The sequence below is a fragment of the Argentina silus genome (genome assembly GCF_951799395.1).
Source record: "Argentina silus genome assembly, chromosome: 12".
In the NCBI taxonomy this organism is placed as follows: Eukaryota; Metazoa; Chordata; class Actinopteri; order Argentiniformes; family Argentinidae; genus Argentina; species Argentina silus.
Genome location: NC_139666.1, coordinates 3,974,401 through 3,999,546, shown reverse-complemented (window position 1 = coordinate 3,999,546; position 25,146 = coordinate 3,974,401). Strand labels below are relative to the sequence as shown.

General features: G+C 47.6%; 1 protein-coding gene across 1 annotated transcript in view; it reads right to left on the bottom strand.

The window, feature by feature from the left end:
• The window catches only part of hdac4 (histone deacetylase 4), a 112,490-nt gene that overhangs the window by 74,106 nt on the left and 13,238 nt on the right, over positions 1-25,146 (bottom strand).

The following is a 25,146-nucleotide window of genomic DNA, read 5'->3' as shown; positions in this document are numbered from 1 at the left end:
ACATGTTAGCCGCTCACTTTCACAGGGTCTCCTGTTTGGTAGTTCTCCAACTTTTGTGTGTGTGTGTGTGTGTGTGTGTGTGTGTGTGTGCGCGCGCAAACTGGAATCTCACCAGGCTGCTAACACGCTGACCCCTGAAATACTGAGGAAGCTGGAAGGCCTGTGGGATACACACATACCCACATGACAGCCACATGACAGCCACATGACGCACGCACACACGCACGCACACACACCTTTGAGACACCCAGAGTGAATCTCCCCTTCCCCTCTCCCTATGCCTCCCAGGGCTCCAGTGTGGTGGCTGTGACTAGCCCTGTCTGAGCCTGGCCAACCCAGGCAGGGAGGACAACAAAGCCAAGGAGAACCTCAGTCTTCACACCTCCAGTCTGACGGTGTTGTGGGTGACGGCAGACCCTGTGTGACGTGTGTGTGTGTGATTGTTTTTGTCCTCTTGGCCAACGATGCATGGGTCTACGAGGCAGTGGAATGACTGGGCCCTCGCTTAGACTATTTAGACGACAGTTCAGCGACATGGGCGAGCATGTACACAAACATCTCAACATGTGTATCTGTGTGTGTGTGTGTGTGTGTGTGTGTGAGAGAGAGAGAGAGAGAGAGAGAGAGAGAGACACACAGACACAGACACACACACACAGACACACAGAGACACAGACACACACACACACACACACACACAGACACACACAGACGTGATTATAATTAGATTGCTGGATGGATTGAGATGTGAGCAGAGGCGTATCAACAGTCTGATAACAGGGCCATCGAGGGCTGGTCGGAGAGAAGCAGACGGTGGCTGGAGACGGTTGCTACCGTCTGTGGAAGCGGACCATCCTCGTGGGACCAGGGCTACTTCTGGAGACGGTTGCTACCGTCTGTGTAAGCGGACCATCCTCGTGGGACCAGGGCTACTTCTGGAGATGGTCGGTACCGTCTGCATGTGTAAGCGGACCATCCTTGTGGTACCAGGGCTACTTCTGGGCTGAGACGTGGCAGGCAGGGCTAACACCTCATCACCACAGGGATGGGACTCCTCCAAATCACCTCTTCCACACATGGAAGAAGGTCCATCTTTTTTCAGGGGTGGACTGATGAGTTCACAAACCCTTTCAATGAGGTATAGTTAAGTATGTTACGCTAGCAGGGACCAGAACAAGGAGGCGAGGAGAGGAGTCCAGGAAAGGAGGCTACTCAAGGGTTTTGGGACGCAGCCATACGTTTTCTGTGGCTTCTGTGTGCAAACTGTAGAGGCCTCTCGGGACCCATGAGGAGAGGAGAGAGGGATGTGGAGAAGAGAGGAAGAAGAGAGGAGGAGGGGGGGGGGGGGACCCATGTGCAGGACCCACACATGAGCGGGTGCACACGCACGCACACACACACACACACACACACAGCTTTGTTTTTCTGGGTTGTGCAGTGCTATTTTCAGCTCAACCAGACTGCAGCCATGATTAATACATGATGGAGGGTGGGACGGGGGAATTAAACATTCATCACACACACACACACACCCTCTCCGCATTCATACTTATATATAACCCTTGTCTGATCACACACGCACACACACACACACTCCCCTTTTGCAAAGAAAATGAGGAGGGAGGGAAAGATGAAAGTGAAGGGAGAGGAGAGGATAGAGGAGAAACAAAGGGTTGATGTATCTGGTGTGTTTTTAAGTGTGTGTGTGTGCGTGCACGTCTACGCGCTCTTCTGTGTGTGTGTGTGTGTGTGTGTGTGTGTGCGTGCACATCCGTTCCTCTGTGTGTGTGTGTGTGTGAGACTGTTTGGCAGGGCTATTTGTGGCCCTCCTGGTGGAGCAGACGGGGCCCTGATGCCTCCACCATAATGGCTTTTTAATTAGCCAAGAGAGCCGACAGGGGACGCGCCGCGCACCGCTAAACAGCACCCAAGGCCAGGGGACACGGACAGACTAGGAGACACACACACACACACTCACACACACACACACACACACACGTATGAATGTGTGTGTGTGTGTGTGTGTGTGTGTGTGTGCAGGCGCGCATTGCTAAACAGCACCCAAGGCCAGGGGACACGGACAAACCAGGAGACACACACTCACTGATCCGTATGGTCATACACAAACACACACGTATGAGTGTGTGTGTGTGTGTGTGTGTGAGTGTGTGTGTGTGTGTGTGCGTATGTGCGTGTGTATTCTCGCTTCTATCTGCTGTCAATATCACACAGAATGCCTGTTCAATCTGCCCAAATGCAATTTGGAATACAGAGAAGCATTTCATACATTTGGAGGGCAGGCTTTCAGGAATGGTGGATGTGTGTGTGTGTGTCGGTGGGGTGGCAGTGGCAGATGGCAGAAAGATGACACCAGAGCCTGATGGGCCGGAGGAGGACTGGCCCGTCTGTCTCTCTGTGGAGGAGAGTGCACACGCACGCACGCACACGTACACACAGGACGCACACATGCACACACACCACACACCCACACAGGAACATGCACACATGCGCGCGCGCACACACACACACACACACACGCACCTCCCGGAGGAGCTACTAACTGTAATCCACTCGGATGTGTGACAACCATCTCTTATGTAACCTACAGTATGTACTCTGTAATTAGAGACATAACCAAAAGAGAGAGAGGAGGAGAAAGATAGAGGGAGAGAGAGAAAGAGAGAGAGGAGGAGAAAGATAGAGGGAGAGAGAGAAAGAGAGAGAGGAGGAGAAAGATAGATAGAGGGAGAGAGAGAAAGAGAGAGAGGAGGAGAAAGATAGATAGAGGGAGAGAGAGAAAGAGAGAGAGAGACTGATAAGGCTAGGGAGAGAGAAATTGAGAAAGACTTTGAGAGAGAGAGACAGAGAGAGAGAGAGGGAGAGAGGGAGGGAGAAGTAGAGAGAAAGAGAGACTCTCTCTCTTATTCTCTCTCTTTCTCCTCTAAAAAAGGAGAGAGTGAGTGTGAAGGGACCCAGCCGTAGGGGCGAGCGGGGCGCGAGGGACAGGGCCGGTCGGCCGTTCTCTTTTCATTAAGGCGGCTGAGTCAACGTGACCTCCGACCCCGACAGCCGGAGGAGGAGGAGAGGGTCGAGGGGGGGCAGCTGGCCTGCAAACACACTGCACGGAGGAAGGGATGAGAGAACATCTCCAGAGAAACCCAAATAAACCCACACACACACACACACACACGCACAGCCCTCCAGAACACTTCTGCTTCTTCATACTCAAATCCCAAACACCAGGTCTCCTCTTCCCCTCCCACTACAGAGAGAGAGAGAAAGAGAGGGAGAGAGAGAGAGAGGCAGAGGGCAACAGAGAGAAGGGGAGAAGGAGAGGAAGCAACAAAGAGCTATGGAGAGAGACAGAGGGGTATAAATAGTCCCCTCCAGCCATGGGACGCGACCCACTGAACCGTGCTGAGGCTCATCACAACATGTTTACAGCAGAGAGCAGCCTTTGAAGAGTGGAGGCCTGATCGGCCACTGAAACACACTCACACACGCGCACGCGCATGCGCACACGCACACACAGACAAACAGACATGCCTCCTTGTCTTTCTCAGTGCACCTCATGGACAGCTGGGTCTCTGCTCAAGAGATAGAAAAAGGACAATATGCCAAACTGACCTAGAAGATATTCCATCAGATCCATTATGACTCAGGTGATGTGTGTTACATTAGAGGACATACAGTGGCCTGCTCAGTCATGGGACAGTGAAGCATGTGTTCTTCTTTTGGCTCTAGACTCCAAAAGGTTGGATTTGAAATCAAACAATTACTATGAGGTTAAAGTATAGATTATCATCTTTTATTTGATGGTATTTGTGTATATATTGATTTCAACATTTAGAAATGACAGCACTTTTTAATACATAGTCCCCCTATTTCAGGGCACCAAAAGTAATGTCAAAATTAAGCACTCATGTTTAGTACTTGGTCAACTCTCCTTTGCATGCAATACCTGGCTGAAGTCTGCAACCCATTGACCCCACCAGACGCTGGGTATCTTCTCTGGTGATGCTCTGCCAGGCCTGTACTGCAGCCATCTTCAGTTGTTGTTTGTTTTTACGTCTATTTGCCTTAAGTCTCATGTTCAGCAAATGAAATTCATGTTCAATTGGATTTAAATTACATTTACATTTTTGACATTTAGCAGACGCCTTTATCCAAAGCGACTTACAACAAGTACATTTGTCTAAAGTAAGTGAATTATCTATACATCACTCATAAGAAAACATTTTTATCATTATTATTATTTACAGTAGAGAAACTGTACAGGGGGGTAGTGGGGATGAAGAGGTCTTTAGGAGAGACAGTCAAGGGGTAGTCTGAAGAGATGGGTCTTCAGTCTACGGCGGAAGATAGGTAGTGACTCTGCAGTCCTGACAGCAGTGGGGAGCTCGTTCCACCACCGGGGTGCCAGAACCGGAAATCTGAAAATGTACTTGGCCAATCAAGAACATTCCACTTTCTGGGAGCTGAAAAGGGCTTCAATGACATTGAAATGGTCTATAGGCGGACCTGCATATTGACAGGCATTCAACCGAGCAATCTTTAAAGACAAAACAGGTCAGCTTCTAGGCTGAATAGATGGATCTTGACAGGACAGCGATAGCCTACAGACTCCAATGGCCCCCTTGAGAATCCAAATTACAACCTCACCAAATAAATTAAGGTCAGGATTCTGGAAACGGCAGAGACAGTGTGTGTGTGTGTGTGTGTGTGTGTGTGTGTGTGTGTGTGTGTGTATGGGGGGGCTAAAAATAGCCCAGGGAGGCTGCTGATGACTGGTCCCTTAGCGGTCACCTTGCCCAATAAATAGCCAGATTTGCTAGATTTTATTTTTATATTTCAGCCTCATAATGGTTTTCTTAACTTTCATTGACACCTCTTTGGTCTTCATGTTGACAGACACCAATAGCAGGGTGGGCCATAGTCATGTTTGGGTGGGCCATAGTCATGTTTGGGTGGGCCATAGTCAATGTCACTGTCGCCACTGGGGCACATGTGCTTCTGCTTCAGGTACAGGGATTCTATAGCCCATCCCAACCTTTCTGTGGCGTCATCCGCTTTGTGTGCTTCCCTCTCTGAATTCCTGCTGCCCAAATAAATGGGAAAAAACTAAATAAATACAAATAAACATGATCTGTGTGGTAGTCCCATGTTACGTGTGGGCACAGGGTAGTAAGGACATAAGGAGCTGAAAAGGGCTTCAATGACATTGAAATGGTCTATAGGCAGACCTGCATATTGACAGGCATTCAACAGAGCAATCTTTAAAGACAAAACAGATCAGCTTCTAGGCTGAATAGATGGATCTTGACAGGACAGCGATAGCCTACAGACTCCAACGGCCCCCTTGAAAATCCAAATTACAACCTCACCAAATAAATTAAGGTCAGGATCCTGGAAAAGGCAGAGACAGTGTGTGTGTGTGTGTGTGTGTGTGTGTGTATGGGGGGGCTAAAAATAGCCCAGGGAGGCTGCTGATGACTGGTCCCTTAGCGGTCACCTTCCCCAATAAATAGCCAGATCCCTGAAGACACACACACACACACACACACTAGTCACATTAGCTGAGTGGAGTGACCAAAGCTCCGGCCACACACTGCGCCCAGACCGCCAGGCTAATGTACAGAGCGGAGGGTCCTGCTACTGCTGTCTCCAGGGGGGGTCTCACCACTGCTTTTAAGGGAGGCCAGAATGCACTGACCGTCACCACCCACCTCCCCCCCTCAGCACTTTGATACCGTACTCAGCCATGTCTCCTCTCCTCCATACCGTACTCAGCCCTGTCTCCTCTCCTCCATACCGTACTCAGCCCTGTCTCCTCTCCTCCATACCGTACTCAGCCCTGTCTCCTCTCCTCCATACCGTACTCAGCCATGTCTCCTCTCCTCCATACCGTACTCAGCCACGTCCCCTCTCCTCCATACCGTACTCAGCCACGTCTCCTCTCCTCCATACCGTACTCAGCCATGTCTCCTCTCCTCCATACTGTACTCAGCCCTGTCTCCTCTCCTCCATACCGTACTCAGCCCTGTCTCCTCTCCTCCATACCGTACTCAGCCATGTCTCCTCTCCTCCATACCGTACTCAGCCATGTCTCCTCTCCTCCATACCGTACTCAGCCATGTCTCCTCTCCTCCATACCGTACTCAGCCCTGTCTCCTCTCCTCCATACGGGCCGACCGCTCCGCAGAGTGTTGTACTGAGTAGCTGTCCCGACCGCACGATGTCAAACATGTGCTTTTAAGAGAGGAAAGACGAGGTGTGCTTTCAGAATAAGAGCAACGAGGAAACTATGATGAATGAGGTCTCGGGCCCGTTTGGGTAAAGCTTGGCAGGGCTGTCACTAATGCGAAGCGGCTTATGAAGACGGAGAACTTAGGCAGTTGCCCTGAGCAACTGACATATACTGTGTATGTGCCTCCCTTGCAGACATACATGTGATCTCCCAAACTGTTTACGTTTGAACAAACATGCATACGAGAGACTTGTGTGCTAGCCTTATACATACATGTGGATAGGCATACGTGTGCTCCACAGGGCCCGTGGGGGGGGAGGGGGTGGTCTTTGCCAAGTTGACCACACTGGCAAAGAGCATGCTGGAAGGCAGGAAATGGAGGAGGAGGGGAGGCAGGGGTTCTGGGGGGAGGCTGCCAGGCTAACCTGCCCCACTGGGCTCACACCCGGTAAATGGAGGCCACCGCTTCACCCCGCCTCTCCAACACGCACACACACACGCACACACACACAGGCAGATCACACTTACACCTGCTAGACAACAGTGGTGCCAAGCTACCCCCCTTCGACCACCACCACCTCCCATCATCTGACCACAGCTTGGTGCCCGCCATGCCAACCTGTCTCCCAAGTTCACACCCCAACTCCACCTGCCCCAATGTTCAACCAAAACATGATGCCAGTGCGCCAACCTGTCCTGCGAAGTCAAAACCACAACCCAACCTGCCTGCGAAACCAAAACATGGCGCCAGCCAGACAATTATGCCAAGCTGCTCAGTAACCACAACCCACACGTTGGGCCAATTTGGCTAGTAACCAACAACTGGTTTACCATGCTAATCTGCCTTACAGAGCACCTACACCTATCCCATGTGAGCTCAAATCCCACTCGGTGTGAATATCTACTCGGGTCTCGTATATTTCTGGGTTTTGATACTGCGCAATAATCAGAAGTATGTGTCTTTAATCAAATGTTTTCTGGGGCAATTTAGCTAATATAATTTGTATTTATGAATCGTAAATTAGGTGTAATGTCGCTAATACGCATATCTATTGAGCTAGCTTCATGTAATGAGTCGCTACCATATTTACCCAATTGAACATCTGAGGGCCATAAGCGCTGTTTAACTCGATCATTAAAATTACATACTAATCAGAAGTATGTGTATATGTGTATTTAATTGATCTTTTACACGTTTTTTGTATGGATTTAAGTGATTTAATTTTAGTAATCGAGTTTACGGCTGCCTAACGTTTAATTGGATGACTACTGTAGTGACTCCCATTACATAAAGCTAGCTTGATACAAACCCATACTGTACATGTGATGATGCTAATGATGTGTGCTCAGCCTGAACATCCCAGTGCACCATCCAACACCACTACGCCCTAGAAGCCCCTTAAGCTGTGAACATCCCAGTGCACCATCCAACACCACTACGCCCTAGAAGCCCCTTAAACTGAAGCCTTTGGGGTCATCCGAGGTCGGTAAGTAAGACGATACTGGCCATTTGAAGGGGCAACAGGCCAGGCTCTCTCTATGGGGAGCAAGGGGATCCCTCCGAAACCCAAGAAGGGGGCCCATAAAATGTCCTGGACGAGGAGGTGGTAAGGGGTCTTTAAGGCACTCCAGAGGGGGGCTACTGAGGACCCTGGATGAGTAAATGGACCATTAGGAGAGGAGGTGGAAGGTCTTCCAACGAAGCATCCATCAGCCTCTCTGGAGGGTCTAGCACACAGGCTCACAGCTAACACACCCAACCACAGAGAGGGAGAGGGTGTGGAGGGGCAAACAGGGGAGGGGAGGGGAGGAGATGGTGGAGAGGGGCAAACGGGGGAGGGGAGGGGAGGAGGAGGAGGAGGGGGAGATGGTGGAGAGGCAGGAGTAACAAGGGCAAGAAAGTGAGGGTCGAGGAGAGATTTAAAGAAGGTGGAGGGAAGGGAAGACGGGTTGGAGGGAAGGAGAGCAGGAGAGAGAGTGAGGGAGCGAGAAAGAGGGAGAGGAGTAGAGGGAGAAACAGAGAGAGGAGAGGCAATGAGACAGAGACAGAAGGGACGAGAGCAAGACGTGTTAGCTCACCGTAGCTGTTTCAGCTGGATCAGTGTCTGTAGCCAGGAGACCTAAGCCTGGAGGCAAACACACACTCACAGACGGTCTTGTCTCTCATCAAAAGTCTAGCAATGAAAACTGTATACCCCCACAGAATGATGTTACTCAGTCCAGAGAGAGAGAGAGAGAGAGAGAGACACACACACCCCAACTTGACAAATGTCACAATTCACCCCAATTCCATTCAATAAGGTCTGATTTCACCCTAGTTCTGCCTTTCCCCTCTACCCAGAATTCCTTATAAATGATTACCCCATTTTCTGTCCAAATCCAGACAGAAGCACACATTTAGCTCCCGGTTGCTTGGAAACCTAACCACGGTTGTTTATAGGCACTTGTGTGTCTGTGAGCCTAATCTGGACTTCCGATGGAAAGTACAAAAAGGAGCATTACTGGGCTGCATTTCATTCCAGAAAGTGGTTCCCTGCCCTCCCCCCTCTGGTCTTGTTCAACCAATATCAAAGACCTCATAGGCCAGGGCGAGGAGTGCAGCTCGAGACCTGGATCAGGCCGCAGTTTTTGCATGCTTTTTGTTCCAGCCCAGCACTGACACACATGAAGACTTTCACTGCACAGAACCACTGAGCTCCAAACAAATCACTCACAAGTAACGACGACTGACAATGCGATCGAGAATCAGCCAATCAGCGCCTTGCTCGGAACCGATCCCTTCCGAAGTGGAGCTTGATGAGTTGGAATCGGGTGCCTTCTGACATGACCTCCTTAACCACAAACCCTTAACCACAAACCCCCCTACTTAGATCTGAATAAAGGGGACCTGCATATCAGCTCAGCCAATCAGAAGCAGGGCCAGTGACCAGCACACTGCTTCTGCCTATATGATGATTTCAGACTAAGGGTACGTGCTCGGGGAAGCAGGCGCAATCCAGACGTTTCTGGACGTGGCTCTGCTTCCGCAATGGCAACTCTCCAGTCTAGCCCAGAGTTTTGTACACTGTCCAACCGCTCACAGAGTTGCTATGGTTGCTATGGTAGCTATGGAGGGGCTTTTGACTCCAGCAGTAAAGGGGTCTTTGGCAGCCACCTCAGGGTCCTCCGAACGCGCTCTTATCCAACGAGTGAGTGCAACCCCCTGACCCCCCCGGAGACCAGCCAACCAGCATAGACCGTAATACCAATCACAAAGCCAAGTGGAAATGAGTCCTCGGCTGTGTCCTCCCCTGCCCCCCGCACGATGGTTACATAACCGCCAGCCCTTGCCGAAAAAGCACCCCTTTTTTATTTTTTTATTATAATAATAATTGTTTCCAACACGGAAGCCAGGCGGGGGAGGAGAGTGGAGAGTTGATGTGGCTACTGTGCTGACTCCTCTCCGCTGTGGAGCTAATGGTTGTCATCGAAGAGCACGCCATTAGCTATCCCTTCACTCCAGTGGAGGCTGGCGGAGGTAGAAATGTCTACCTCCGCCAGCCTCCCCCTGCTTCACTCACTTTCCCTCGCTTAGTTTTTCTTTCTTTTTTGTACCGTTCCATTTATCTCTTGCTCAGCATTCTATTTTTTGTTTTTGTTTTCACTGCCTGTTTTTTTATACTTGTTTGATAAAGACCAGTACTGTGTCATGCATTGGCATTTACTGCTGTTGGTTAATAACAACAACTCACTTTCTCACCCATCCTGTCCTTCGGTTGGTGGTTAATGACAGAGAGTAGGGGTTATCTACTGTATGTGTGTGTGTGTGTGTGTGTGTGTGTCTCCCTCTATACTTTTCAACAGCACACGTATGACTGGAGAGGAGAGGAGACATTGTGGGACTGTGTGTTTGCCTCCAGGCTTAGCTCTCCTGGCTACAGACACTGTGAGCCAGCTGAAAGAGCTACACTGACATGTCCTGCTCCCTCTCTCTCTTTTTTTTTTTAATATGGAGGGGACCAGAGGAGAGAACAGGAACACAGAGAAACCACTGCAGTTACACAGCGCTGAGTAGCTAAATATACCTAATTTGTCAGACCTCTGGGAGGTGCGCTCTTGTCTGTGACCCTGGTGGGATGCCTGTGGAGGGGTGTGATTCCCTAACATGTAAAATCATGTAGTAATGAGAAGAGTGTAAAGACATGTGCGAGACTTCAGATGCTTGTTCTCTCAGTCAATGCTCAGCACCGTCAAAGAATGATCCTGAAGCGCAAAAGCACAACTATGCAACGTGACGACAACAACAACATACAAACATAGAACCACAACAATGCACAGACGTGTGCAGAAGTGTACATACTGCACATTCAAACAAACGTGTGCACGTGCACGCGCACGCACGCACACACACAAAGCCACATTAGCTTTGCTGAAACAGCTCACATCCTAACCATTAGCTTCACTTAATCTTGACATTCATAGAACGCTGTGCGCTGCTTTCGAAAAGGGCACAGACTGGAGCTGAAACACAGAAAGTCTGTGTCGTGTGTGTATGATTATTTGTGTATATATTAGAGTATGTATATGAAAGTGTGCATGTGTGTGTATAGCCCACAGTATAAAAGTGTGTGTGTGTGTGTGTGTGTGTGTGTGAATCATGCCTTTAGGCAGGTACACTTTCTGTGTGACAAATAAACAGGAAGTATGAGTCAACACCTCTGCCCCATGAGTGAAAAACACAGGCTGTGTCTCAATCCAAAGCTGCCTCGTCACCATCCTTCCAATGAATTGTTATTTTTTTAACGTAACTGACAAGGAATCTGATACGAGACAGATTCAAAAGTCAGCGGCTACATCATAGCTGTTCACATGGTACGCAATGATTAGCGATTATGCTAACACAAACTTCGTAGGCACTTCTACGCGAGGAACAGAGTAGCTTGCGAGCATCAGGGGGCAAAATACATTAAGTAGTTTCGTACAAAAATAGTGTAATTTTCACTGCTCTACGCACTGCCGTGGATTTCGTCCGCCATTACAATTCGTTCGCATTTTCCGCACACACACACACACACACACACACACACACACAAACAAACATCTCTTCTAAAGAGGACAATAGTCCAGACACAGGAACAGAATTGTGGAGAAGTGATGTTCTGTTAGGTAATGGGCCTGGTATAGGCCACAATGAATAGGCCAGTATGTAAGACTATGTAAGCTGTATTGTTTAAATCAATGTTTTCCCAGCACAGAGATTGGGAAAACAAACTGCAGGGATATAATTGCTGGCTGCCTGAAAGCCTCTGCGAGGTGTCTTTAATTGTAGAGTGAGATAAAGAGTGAGAGGGAGAGAGAGCAAAACAAACAACTGCAGGAAGCCTGGACGTATGGTGGCGAACGGGAGTTAGACAGATAGAAAGACGAGATTGAGACAAAAATGGCTGTAGACACAACCCTGTTAAAAGGCTCTAACAATTCACTTCAGAATGATGCAACAAACAGCTCGTCCAGATTGTTGGTTAAGACTCACTTCGGCATTACAAGAAGCATGCATCTCCAAAATGACTCAAAATTGTTGGAAGACACCTCCTCGGCTTTGACCCCTACCTGCATCTCTGTTGAGAAATCACTTGTCCTAGTCAGTGTTCCGCAGGGCAACTGTCCTCACAATTTGGGTCTTGATGCAGCGCTTGATTGTCTTTTGTCCTATGTCCTCACAGTAGCTATGAGCCTGGTCACTAAATACTGCTGTAAGATTGTTTTGCAGTACAAGGCAAATAATGGAGAAAAACTGTGGATCTAATCTTAACACAAAATGCTGTTGTTTCCCCCCCACCAAGCTTATCGTGGTAAAACCATGAGTCTGGTAACAATAGCATACACACTCAGACTCTGGCCTCATAGCCCTGGCCTCCACTCCACTCAGACTCTGGCCTCATAGCCGTGGCCTCCACTCCACTCAGACTCTGGCCTCATAGCCCTGGCCTCCACTCCACTCAGACTCTGGCCTCATAGCCCTGGCCTCCACTCCACTCAGACTCTGGCCTCATAGCCGTGGCCTCCACTCCACTCGGTTGAGGTCGCGACAGTGACAAAGGGGGAAGAAGAGGGAGGGGTGGGGACGGAGGGACGGACGGACGGATGGATGGATGATGAATTAATAGACATGAAGGTCGACCCATAGCCCCGGGTGCTTGGGCAGACACTCACGCACCAGATCCTCCAGGAATCCTTCCTCTAATACCAACATTTGTGTATAGGGGGGCATGGCCAGGATTGGCCGCTCATAGGGAGAATTGGCCCAGACAGTCTCGGTTGTGCCCCAAAGCCCAGAAACTTCAGCGGTATTCCAGGCGCCAACACAAGAGGCGTCCGCAAATCCCTGAGTTCCTCTCTTCTCCATTTAGAGCAACCCCAGTGCCTTCTCTTAAATCAACCAATCCCCTTCACCCCTGACACCCCCACCACCGACAACACCTTTCCATCCCTCATATGGGACAGGGAAGGGCGAAGACCCTAATAATTAACTGGTTTAGAGACGCCCCCAGTTCCAGTTATAACTCTTGTTCGCTACGCTGCTGGCCCGGCTCGTGGATTTCCAAAGGGGAATCTCCCGGGATTGCCCACTGGGTCCCTAGTTGTCAACTGTGGTACAGATTCCTCCCATGTTGCAGAGTGCTGTGTTGTTGCTGCAGCCTTGAAAATTCTCCATTTTGCAGATTTAGCATAATAAAGTACTTGGTTTGCTTAGGAGGTACTTTTATTCAAGATAACTTCAAAAGGGGTCGTCTTTGATAAATGTCCTGTATGAGCAGGTTTCTTGTGGAATGTCGTTTTAGTTGGGGTGGTAAGCAAAGCTGTAACATGGTTGTTCCACATGAGCTTTGAAACCTACAACCTCCTGTCGTCTGTACAAATCCAGGCTCAGTTCCACACTTCACAATGCAAAAGAAAAATAACAAACTGGTATGTGAGGTATGTGTGAGACACTCTTGGAGGACAGCGGAAGATGAATAGAAAATGCTTCTCCAGAATTAAACACCCACATGTTTCTGCTTCGCAGTCTTCATCAGGGTGTTTCATCTTAACTGATCAACAGCTCTAAATCGCTAAAAAAACAAGGTATTTACACATTCATATAGTTTTACACAGGAGCTGGACAAGGAAAAAAACTATCTGAATTAATTAAAAGATCACATTTGGGATCTGCAAACAGTGAGCAGACATCTGTCTTTAAAACTCCTCAGAAGAGAATGGATCCCTAATAACAGTTGTGGGACTCCAGGTGCCTGCATAAAGGTCAAAGAGTGCGAGCAGAAACTAAAACAGGCCACCGTTGCACAGCTCAAGTCAAATGCTGCCCCCTGTGGAAGGGAGGTTATGGGTCTCACTGACTGCGAAATATCAACCACAACTGTCTCTCTAGAGTAAAAAGGAGGAGGGGGAGAAGTGGAGGAGGGGAGGAGGGAAGGAGGAGAAGAGAAGGAGGGCCTCTAGGAGGGAGCCTGGCCAGACTGGAAGGAGGAGAAGAGAAGGAGGGCCTCTAGGAGGGAGTAGAGGAGGGGAGGAGGGGAGGAGGGAAGGAGGAGAAGAGAAGGAGGGCCTCTAGGAGGGAGCCTGGCCAGACTGGAAAACAAAGGACCGCCTTTGGAGTGCTCTGTGCAAGCCGGAGCATTTTACAATAAGCCAGCACATTCCGAGTAATTAGCCAAGAATTTCTTACATGTGGGTCTCTCTGACGTCAATACTGTACCTTCCCAATGCTGTCTTTTTTTCCCCTCGCAGCTTGCTTTTGTGCTGCGCTGCTTTTGGCAGGTGTCCTGGGCCTGGGTGTTAACTCCACTAGCACTGTGCCCTCAGCAGTAACCAACGCCACCAGAGTCAACATTTTTGGTTTCAGTTCTTTTTCTTTTCTTTTTTTTCCCATTACTGTAACAGTGTAATTATATTAGACAAATGAGATGCAAAAAAACTGGTTGTGTTCAGTCAGGCTTAAGAATCATTAGAATACCACATTTAGTATTTTAAAGGGCTAACATATAATTTTACTGTACCATACTGTAAAAACACACCGCAATTTCATCTATTTAATACATTTGATTGTAGATTGAATAAAGTACAAGTAAGAGCTGAAAGCGTATGTATTTTGTAAACAGTACACTTCAAACAGCAAGACATGCAGTCAAATATGCGCCTTTACGCAATTGCTGCAAGGCTGAGCTCACGCCCGGCTAGGGAGGCAGTCACTAGTATATTCACATCCTTTTATCCTACAGTTAGACCAACTAGTCCAAGTTTTAAAGACTTCTACAGTGGATGACCGAAGAATGTTCACCATGATTAAGAAAACCCCCAAAACAACTATCCATACAGATCAGGAACACTCTCCAGGAGGTAGCTGTGAATGTGTCAGAGACTACTATCTGCATACGACTTCACCAGCAGAACTACAGAGGCTACACTGCAAGGTGCAAACAAACTAGTTAGCCAGAAAAACAGAATGGACAGGTTACTCTTTGCTAAAAAGTACCTAAAGGAGCCTGTAGAGTTCTGGAAAAAGGAATTGTGGAGACATGAGACAAAGATGTACCAGAGTGATGGCAAGAGTTAAGCCCACTATCCACAGCATACCACCTCATCTGTGAAATATAGCGGAGGGGGTGTTATGGCTTGGGCATGTATGGGGATTCCACTGGAACTGGCTCACTTGTGTTCATTTATGATGTACTGCAACTGCTGATGGCAGCAGCAGGATGAATTCTGCAGTGTACAGAGACATCTGGTCAGCCTAAGTACAAGCAAAGGCCTCCAAACTCATTGGACTGTAAAACATACTCATCGGAAAACATACTGCCATAGCAACTAGGGACTTTCTGAAGGCCAATAAGTGGAACGTTGTTGACTGGCCAAGTCAATCTCCAGATGTAAATCCTATTGAACATGCATTTCATTTGATCAAGAGGAGACTGATAAGTATTCAGACCCTTTGAAAGTGTTCACCTTCTGTTGTCCCAGAGCCTGGAATCAAAACACATTCAATTAGGATTTTTTCCACTAATCAAAAAAATCTAAAATCAAAACAAATCTGAAATGTCTTCAACAAGTTACTCAATATGTAACCTTGTCTTTGCAGGGTCTTCATTTGAATATGAATCAATTACAAACTCTGTTGACCAGGTTGTCACTACAAACTGAGCAAATGGAGAGGAACAAAACTGGTCAGGAATGCTACCCTGAGGCCTGAGGCCACCTTAAAAAAATATACAAAGTTGAATGGCTGAGAGGGAAAAGCACAGTGGATGCGTCAACATCATTCCAGTCACAAAATGGGTCTATAGAAAGATTACAGACTGATTTTGTAGAGTAAGGTGTCCTCTGGCCTCTTCATTGTACCCAGAATCAGACTCCGCACTACAGATGACAAAGCTTTCTCATCTGCTGCTCCTTACTTGTTGAATGCTCTCCCCCACAATGTCAGAGCTGCTGACAGTATTTTTTAGTGCTTTGAGTCCATAAGAAAGTGCTATACAAATGCAATGTATTATTATTATTATTATACATTGGAATGAAATAGGTGGAATGGAATAGTCAATAAACCATATACAATGAAGTCTATACACACACACACGTCATCTGTTGATTTTATTGCACACAATATTGTGCCCTCCACCTTTTAAAGGGCTATGCACCTTTAGCACACACATGGGAGCACACGGACTATATCACATGTTTTGGCGGTGGCAATGGTCATAAAATATATTGTACAAAAAAAAAAGATTTCGAAATTCTAACAAACATTGAGTTGGGGAAGTGGCTTTCACAGCGGCAAAGTTATTTCAATTCTGAAAGTCTCACCACATGACAACACGCATTAGCGCATGTAGTGTTAAAGGGGGTGGGAGGGAGTGGGGTGGGGCCTCTCTTTAGGGGCTGGAAGAGGCTAATCGGGGGGAGAACACCACACTGACCTCAATCTGAATGACCTCTTGGAAGGCTGGGGTGCGTGTGTGTAGACTCAAAACTCTTGATGGGCCAGTATTGCATGTGCAATACGGCTTCATGGTTTCTGAATGTCTATATGACATGCGCGCGCGCGCACACACACACACACACACACACACACACACACACACACACACACACACACACACATCGTCTCTGTGACATCCATGACTCCTATGGTTTATGGTTTCTTAATATCTATATGACATGCACACACACATCATCTCTGTGATATCCATGACTCCTATGCTTTGGGCACCCTCTTAGTCAGCGAACTTGAACCTCAAAAGCACAGAGTACAAAGACCCTCTCTCAAAAACTTTCCTGAGCAAATAAGTCTGTGAAGTCCAAAAAAGACAACAACCTCTTCCCTTATCAATCTCTGCACCCACCGAGTCAAATGCTTCATTTCCCTCAAGGAGAGAATTCTTCCCACAGGTCTGGCTAGGCTACACAAAACAAATCATCACGCAAATACAGTTACAGTCAAATAAACTGTTCCCGGTCACACAGTGTAGATCTGCGGTGGATATTTGCCCTCCTTCAACTACGCCCCCGGTAGCCAGTGAAATGGATACAATAACAGAAATGAGATCAATGAATGATCCGTGGGTCCTACAGCCGTGAGTGGGAGGCTTTTTCTCGCTGGCTCTGCCGCTGATGTCATGTAAACCAGGGAGGGGGGGATTATCTGTAATCATACTCACTCACTCAGGTTTAAGGGGGAGTTTGCAGAGGATTATCTTCCATCTGATGCAGAGTGGATTGCGTTATCATTATGATTATGATTATCTTCCGTTGTGTGTGTGTGTGTGTGTGTGTGTGTGTGTGTGTGTTTTTTCACCGCATGCCGCTATTGACTTGGCGGGTCCAAAGGGGGACGAGGAGGCAGAGAGATTGTTTACATAATGATAATAATAATGACATCATAATGAACTGTGTCTTTGGCTTTTGTTTCATCTGCAAGATAAAACCATCCCCTCTGGTGCAGAACGAATGGATGCCGAACACATACTGTATGAATAGTTGCACTTGGTAATAAGTCATTATCCTCTGTTGATTCATTGTTCCTTGTTCTATCTATGCGTTTGTTTTCCCTCTGTGGACTGTGGAAATATGATTGGCAGCGTGGGAATGCCTGGTTTAGGCTTGAGTGTTTGCTTTCCCCTCTCGATGTGCCCAAAGCAGGGTTGGCTGGGTTTTAGGTTGAGCCTTGTGTGTTCATCCAGGGGTCCCATGCAATCTGATGTCAGATCAGTTAAGATCTCCAGATCAGTTCTGCTACGACAGGCAAACCACCCAAACCCGCAAAACAGTTAGTTGTCAGTAAAGGACAAGATCAAGAATAGCCTGGTTACTTTTAGCAGCTGCCCTACTTTTAATTTGGCCAAATGTTTTCAACTTGCCAGGGCTTGTACACTCCAACAGGTTCTGTTACCCTGTCTGCCCACACTCACTGATGTTGTATTGTATTTGGTAACTGTCAGTATTTCATCATTGATTCCATGTGTGAATCTCCCACACCAGACCTTTGCCGTGCCCCTTCTCCGCTTGGCACCCGATAAGATCAGAATTGAAATTGCCTCGGTACAACGTTTAAGCACCGATCAAGCCAACACCAAGCGCGCCTCGGGCATTACGTTTTAAAGCATGGAAAGACCACCACTTGTTCTCCATTGGTAGGGGAAGAGTTAACCAACCCAGCTCAATGAAGCATCCGCTCCTCGTTCCTAGAGCCCCCTCATCCTCCTACATCCAGAGAGAAGAAGGGGAATGTGGAAATGATAGAGCTGTCACAATGGGGTCTTTGACAAGCAGGCCATAGCCATTACTTTCATGGGGGAGATGTTTTAATGATAAGACTTGGTTACTAAAGTGGAGCCTCTCGGAGCTAAACGAGAGCTCAACCCGGCAATTAGGCAGATATCGTTTGACGAGTGGTGTTCCAATGCAGGGGGTGACTGGTAGGGGAAGGACCTCTCTGGTGTAAATGGTACGGAATACGCTGTCATTTTTAAAGGTTTCTTTTTTTCAGACAGACTGGGAGTTAACAATGCAGTTACCTGAAACGAGGTTTGCTTTCTGTTTTGTTTTGCCTCTACTGCAACATCGTTCATGGCCATTACTTTCACAGGATTTAGGAGCAAAGATATCTGATGTATTGGAAGTCATCATTTCTATGGCAAATCTACAAAAAATACTTTGTGCCACTTAGAACAAATTTGAATTTTGAAGGCTTAATGATGCATTCCTAAACCCTTCATAAGGCCATTAGGGATACTTCACTAATCATTTCTGAGTAAATGTCATGCCATAAAAAGGGTTTCAACAGGGTTATGCCACATTTGGCAAAGTACCTGAAATTGATTAAAGAACCTGTTATATAGTCAAAGTTCCCGCTCCAAGCAAAAATTACATTAGACTTCCGCTGCAGTGCTCTCTCTGCAGAGAGACTCTTTAACTAAATAAAGGAAGTTGGAGCACGTGAAGAAGCCGACCAGCTGTCCTTGAAAAAGGCCCAGCTGAACCATCTGTAGAGGATGGTCTTAAATGTTGATATCAATAAATGACTACTTAAAAGCAAAGAAAAGTCCTGCTTCTTGTGTGTGCACCCAACCATCTTCATTCAGTTAAATAATCTGCAAAATCCTTCATATTGTATCACAAATTATTGTGAACTTCTATGTAAGCTTTGTAAAGGGTTTGTGAAGCCTTTATAAGTTACACTTGAACTTGATTCTAAAACAGTTTCTAAAATGGCCAAGATCACGGTTCATCTACTAAATAAAAAGACAAAGGAGTTGCAGTCCACACTGACTATGATCATTAGTAACCAGTGTGCAGTGCTCCCACGCTAATGGACAATGTTGACTACGTGCTTGCTGCAGGGTCACTGAATGGGATATGCTCACCCCTCGATGCCAAAGTTTCTCTTTCCACGCAGAGTCGCACATCTACCACAGTTCAAAGAGCCATTAACGAGGTCGCTTAGGCAACACAGCATCTGAGAGCTGTCGGATCATGACAACTACGCTATTTTGTCTCGTCAAAAGAGCCGTCAAAAGCTCTGCACCCAGAGGCCCCCGGGGGCGCGCGCGCACACACACACGCACACACACACACACACCAGCCAACCACAATCCCATCCTCCCCTTCAGAGCTTCACAGCCTATACACCCTAACAAAAGCAACCACAAGGAGTCAGAGAGCATTGCCTTGTCATTGGCTCGCTTCCTATACCAATTTCCTCACTCTAATTACAATTAAAATCAGCACGCTTGCTTGCGTGCCGCGGTGCCGTGCTCCTATGGGCCCAGAATGGCTTGTTTGTTTACCGCAACCTTGTTTACAAAACTTCATCAGTGACAGGCGGGATGTGGAAGGTTCAGTGGTAGAAAGTTCAGTGGTAGTGGGTTCAGTGGTAGAGGATTCAGGGGTTCAGCGGTAGAGGGTTCAGTGGTAGAGGGTTCAGTGGTAGAAGGTTCAGTGGTTGAGGGTTTAGTGGTAGTGGGTTCAGTGGTAGAGGATTCAGGGGTTCAGTGGTAGAGGGTTCAGTGGTTGAGGGTTCAGTGGTAGAGGGTTCAGTGGCTGGGGTATGTCATGAGTGGTGGGAGCAGGGAGTTTATGCACACATCCACTCCACCCCCTCCCCCACACACACACACACACCCCTCCCCCCACACACACACACACACCCCTCCCCCGCTCGCATTGGTGACGTCTAAAGCGGGCGGAAAGGCCCCGGTGATTACTCGGTGTAAGCGGCGTAATCTGGGGATGATGGTTTAGGTGGGTCATCGCTGTTCTTATTACCGAGACATTACTTCATTAGATAATGCAACATGGGTCCTGATCCCCATGGATGTGATATGACAGTCACAGCCCTGCCAGGGCAGAAACTGGACGACACCGAACGACAGAGGAGATCATCATCTCATTCCCATTGTTGTCATTCGGTTTTTTTTAAATTTGCAATTGTCTTCTAATCTTTATTCTACCAGGAAGCCCCATGGCGGTGGAATGATCTAGCGGCTCAGATATCAAAATGCACATCTCAGTTGCAACAGGTCTCTGCGTTGTATTTATTTATTTATTTTCACGTCAAATCAAAAGGCAGAAACAAAGTGAAAAGAACCACAATGGCGGTTCTCATCTATGCTGAGCGTTGGGGTCAGGCACGAGGCTGCTTTCTTCTCTGCTTCTCAGTTGTGTTGGCTCCCAGAGGGGGTCTACCGTGTTCACTAGACAGCTGCTGCCTGAGGAGGGGAACTGCAAGGTTCGCGTCCTGGGTACCTGAACCTCAAAAGGTTGGCTGGACCTCGTTCAAGTCCTGTCGATCTCCTCATTACTCCATTTTTATATACAGTATAAAGCCCGACTGCATAAAGTCCCGGGTTTACCTCACCTTATTATTGAAATTCAAGAACATAAATCACCAAACTCGTTCTCAGAGTTGGTTAACTCTTGAAGTTCCTCGGGTCTCACTGAATTGTCTAACTGTGCTCTTAGTTACAGTGCACCTCACTGCTGGCATGTTCAAAAAATATGTCAGTTGGTTGTTCTGGTGACGCTCGGGCAATTTAGGGTGTTGATTGAGGACCTCTTTGGTGAAGGATGTGACGTGGTTTCATACGACGTACTGATTTCTGTATTTAACTGTGTTGTATTTTGTATGTGCTATTTTCTAATTGTATAGATATTGTGTACAGGGTGGTGGTCTCAGTGGGTTTTCCCCTGTAAAAATAAAGGTTAAAAAAAAAAAAAAAAATACTTGGCTGGCGAGACACATGGAAAAGAGGGGAACCCTTTCAAATCCGTGTAACGGTCAGATCAATGAAGAGGAGGGACAACAATCAGGCCCTTTATGCTCTGAGCGTGTGTGTGTGTTTGTATGTGTGTGTGTATGAGAGAGAGCGAGGGGGGGGGGGGGGGGGGGGGGGGGCATGACGACGACTTCTTGTGTGTCTATAAATAGTCGCTCAACGTTTCACCCCCCTACCACTGTTCAGGTGACTGGGGCAACTCTGCACTCAGTCTCGCTCTCGCTCCCCCCCCTCCACCCCCTCCACCCCCTCCACCGTTTCAGGCCTGGCCTACTGGCAGCGCGATAGGAGATCCCACAACAGCAGAGCGGTCATATGGTCCTCGGGGAGCAGTCTCTGGGAAGCAGAAGGGATAGCAACAGGGACGCTTCAGCTCTAATGGCTGGCGGTGAATGGGAGCGGCTACGGTAGTTAGCGCTCTCATTTCACTAGCCCCGATGGCCCTGGGGGTCAGGTGGTTTAATGGGAAGTGAGGGGGGGGTTAGGTTCGTGTGAGGGGAGGGTAGGCATGGCTAAGGGGTTCACCGATGCTGTGTTGTGTCGTGTCGGAGTGTGTGTGTGTGTGTGTGTGTGTGTGTGTTCAAGTAACGTGATGGAATTGTACTCTACCGTCCGTGTGACCGAGTGTGAGAGAGACTGGCTTGTCATTGTGTGCGTGCTCACGAGTGTCAGGCGGCGTGTGAGAAAGCAACAAAGGAGACAGAAGGAGAGGGTGACGGGTGAAAGGCGAGAGAGAAAACAAGAGAGAAGCAGGAAGGGAAATACACAGTGGGAAAGTAAAACAGGGAAGGAGAGAGAGAGAGAGAGAGAGAGAGAGAGGGGGAAAAAAGAGCAAGCGAGATGCATAAAGAAGTACCATTAACTTGCTCTCTCTCATCCACTCAATTTCGCCTCCGTTCATTCATCAACCGTACGTTTGATAACCCTCGACACCAGAACATTGCCTCTGTGCTAACGGGCCCCCGCCCGAGAAAGCCACATTTCTCATTAGCCTCTGCTAGCGCTTCCTCCTGCAAGCTCATTCATCTCGCTAACGGCTAACGGGCTGGTGCGCCATCTAAGGCCAAATTAGAGCGTGGGAGGATGACAAACTTCTCCTCCGCTCGCGCACCAGCGTCGGCTCCGACAGGTTGTTTCACTGTACTCCGTAGCCCCTCACACAACCTGTTACCCAAGCCTTTTGCATGGCACCATGTCCCTCCAGATAAAGGAGTTAAAAAAAGGTCATGTCAACCCCAATTGGCTACTAGCACTCAAAAGCAGGTCCCCGCAGAGGAAACCACTGCTCTCCTACAGGAGCAGAACAAACATTAACATCACTTTGAGTTTTTGGAAGCGTAAAATTGAGGGTTCGATGGTTTATTGGGGTCGAAGAGATGGATTCATGTATCATATATATGTGTGGTCCTCTGTGGCTCAGTTGGTAGAGCATGGCGCTAACAACGCTTAGGTTCGGGGTTTGATTCCCGTTGGGACCATATCTACTGAAAAAATGTATGCACTCACTGCAATGTAAGTCGCTTTGGATAAAAGCGTCAGCTAAATGGCGTATATTAAGTGGAGGGGGTAGTAAAAAAAGCTTCACCATGTGCATCCCGGATTAATATTTATCGCAATCCACGGGGGGATAATCTGATAAAGAATAACAATGACTGTCGAGTCAAGCTTGATCTAACGCAGCGGGCTTGAGCCGAAATGGACAATGCTGGCCTGAGTGCCGAATTCAGTGCAGTGTATTACATACAGGCAAGGCTTAAGACAGCTAAACGTACATCAGTGACTCATATGGGCTCTGATCCTGAAACATGTCCAAAATCAGGTCGTATCAGTGACCCTTGAATCGGTCAGGAGACAGGACCTCGCTTTGGCTTCATTCTCCTGGAGTAAAAGAGTGATGCTGGGGACTATATACTTATCTGCATGTAGTCACTGGGAATGGGTTGGAGGGAAATGGGAGTGATATATTTGTGGTATCAGGGTTAGAAGTGCATAGGATTGCAGGCAGAGATGGAAGAATGGACAGTCCGCACCTATACAGCACAGTGCATAAACAATGGAGGCTGAAATAATGATCAAACCTACAGCAGCGTCATAAACACACCGTTTTCATGTGGTCAAATAAAACGACAGAACGGCTGTGTACTGTAAAGGCACCAGGTAGGTTCCGTCAAAGGAGCGACACCTATAGTCTAAGATGTCTATTCTGTATAGTACATTGCTTTTCTATCTGCAACAGGCATCCATTTAACAGTACTGCACCCACTAAAAGTATAGGACTAGTACATACCTGTGCTTTCTCTGCATACCTCTTTACAAAGAACCAGATCCAGGCTGAAATGGTGTTTGGTTTTCTCTCAATATTTTCATTGACACCAAAGAGGTTTCAATGATCATCAGGGAAGCCATTGAGGCTGAACCATCAGAAAGAAATCCGTTAGAGACATACATAGCCCAAACCTTAGGCTTACCAAAATCAAGTTTGGTACATCATTAAAAAGAGAGAAAGCAGTGGTGAGCTTAGCTATCGCAAAATACCTGGTAGGCCAAGGAAGACGACCTCTGCAGTGGATGACTGAATAATAGCATCAGGAATGCACCCAGATCACTTTCTCATTGCGATACCGATTCCGAGGCCTGAACTTTGAGTATTGGCTGATACAGAGTACTTATCCGATAAAAGGCTCTTTTAAAAAAATAATAATAATAATTTAAATGCAACTGCCACCCCTCGCCACTCGTCTTTCAAATGATGCAACAAGCAGTTTTACTGGTGTCTGTCTCAAGTGGAAAGTAATTCCAGACCACATTATTATTGTCACCCCTCTCACGTCATCTCAGCTGTGCATCAGTCAGTCGATAGGAAGACATTGTGGACAGATTGCAGATCCTTCACACGCCGTTATCGCCTGTAAAGGATAAGCGGCCAAATACTAAACATAAGTGCTTAATTTGGACTTAATAAATATGTATACAAATACCCTCAAATAAAAGCTAACAATCTGTACTTCCGTCCAATACATATTAATTTATTTGATCGAAACTTTCGGAGTGTAGAGTCAATAGAAGACAAAAATGTTTCAATGTCCAAATACTTTAACGCAGGGCACTGTAAATTGAAAAACGTCACAAATGAAACCAAGCCTTTCACGTCTTGGTGCAGGGAGTATGATAGCAGCCTAGGGGCAGTCTTAATGCCAGGGTCGCTTAGGGCCGGATCAGTGGCTTAGTGACACGGCTCTCATTAACACTGTCCGCTCTGTGGCAGCTGGCCCACCAGGTATTAACACACTGCCTAATGGGGCAAAAAAACAGCACCACATATTCTCTTAGTCATGGATATACCTTTTCTTCACACCAAAGTGTAATTCTCATCTATTCTTTGAACTTGTGTGTGTGTGTGTGTGTGTGTGTATGTGTGTGTGTGTGGTGGGGGGGAGATAGAGAGATAGAGAAAGAAAATGAGAGAGAGAGTGCTCCTCCCTGGTTAAAGCCAGTGTCTCCCCACCCTTTGGGCCCCCAGTGACAGGAGGGGTGTTCTGTCGACGGCGATGCCCAATGAAAACACGTCGGGACTGGGGAGAGCAGAGGAATGTGAGGGCGTCACAGCAGCCATACGGCCAACAGCTGTTCTCCCCAAAACACTGGGACATATTACACACACACACAAGCGCACACACACACACAAGCGCACATACAAAAGTGCGCATACACACACAGAAGAGTGCGCGCAAAGGCATATACACACACACACACAGACAGACACACACACACGCACACACACACACAGCAAGAGAGGAGGCAGAGAGCAGACGTCTGCCACACCCTACACACGTGCTGATGCTCTTGTAAAACATAATACACATAACACACACCAGCACATACACACACACACACACACAAGCACACACACACACAGTGTAATACTCACCTCGTATCAGCCAATTTATCAACCGTAACGAATCACTCTTTTATTAGATTGACAGACTCACTGTTAGTACTTGTTGAATCAAACAGTGTGTGCCTGCCAGTGCATGTTTGAATGTGAGTGTCGTGTGTGTGTGTGTGTGTGTGTGTGGTGAAGCTCCTGTCTCT